Consider the following 1,311-nt stretch of genomic DNA (forward strand, 5'->3'; position numbering starts at 1 on the left):
TTTTTTAAAAGTTCAAAATTGCTGAATTTTCGCAGCTTCCCAGAGCTGAGCCTCACTTGAATTGCGCAATCCCTCGCTACCTGCTACCATGCAGTGACAGGTAGCTGTCTGGATGTCACCAATGCAATGGTTCAAACACATTTAATATATGACCTGATTTTCCATAGTTCAGCTGATGTATATAATAATGTACAGTGTTTTTTGTTTCCAGCTGTATGTGTGTAACGTGTTTCCTGTGCTGAGCATCATAAACTGCTGAGAAGAGGTTCTAGGTGAGGCAGGCAGTTCTCTGGCCTCATGGCAGGGGGCGCTCTGATCCCAGACGTTCTTGTGACTCCGCGGCTGCAGAGTAAGTGACAGCAATTTAGCAGCTTACAAAAAAGTAATGGATGTTTTTGTCCAGAAGGAGCGGCGCATGGACTTCATTTATAAGTAAGGGAGGATTGCAATAATGTTTTTTTTTTAAAAATGAAATGTGCGGCAGTAAGGCACCTGTATGCAGGGCGGTCAAGCAAAGTGTGCCTCGCCCTGAAACGGCTTTTACCATCTCTGTGGTTTTCCCTGGACATAAACCTGTCAGAGCCATCAAGGAGGAGTTCCACAGGACTGCAGGTGAATGATGTAGAGATCAGTAAAATTAATTGTAAATGATATTCTGTTAATGACATTGTGCTGCTACCTTAGACTTTAACGATGTTTTTATGTTTCGTCTTAGCTGCTGCCAAGTGCGCTTCTCCCCCGCCAGATTGCACCTAAATAAAATAAATTAATAGGCTGCCATTCAAGCAGTTTTCCTGTCATATTAATGTGATTAAAGGACGACATTTAAACTTACTTAAACATTGACTCAAGCAGCAATGTTCTCCACGCCGTCTCCTTCTGTGTTGCAGCTGCAGCGGTGTTGCACTTCTTTTTAAAAATGTGTTCCAACTCGCCGTATGAGCGCATGAAGATTTCCAGCTCTAGTGGGTGAAAAACACAGCCCTCTGCTTCCCCGTTGCCATGGTGACTCGTCGAATCGGGGCTCCATTGATGCTGGCTTTATATAGTTGTGGTGCACGCACTAAACTCCAGGTGAAACTACTCTTGATTAAACCATATACGCCTCGCGTCATGGTGTTTTAAGACTACACTGCGTGCATTCAAACTGTATAATGCACGGCTCCTCGTTGTTTAATCCTTACTTAGAACAAACCAAACCATTTGAAAATCGGCAGAAAACTGAGCAAGTTATGGTAATTTAAAAAGTACATGCACCACTACAACACAACGTACAGTGAACGAGAGTACCGAATCAAGATGGCCGCCAGT

Source organism: Stegastes partitus, unplaced genomic scaffold, assembly GCF_000690725.1.
Source record: "Stegastes partitus isolate 25-593 unplaced genomic scaffold, Stegastes_partitus-1.0.2 Scaffold1155, whole genome shotgun sequence".
Taxonomy (NCBI): domain Eukaryota; kingdom Metazoa; phylum Chordata; class Actinopteri; family Pomacentridae; genus Stegastes; species Stegastes partitus.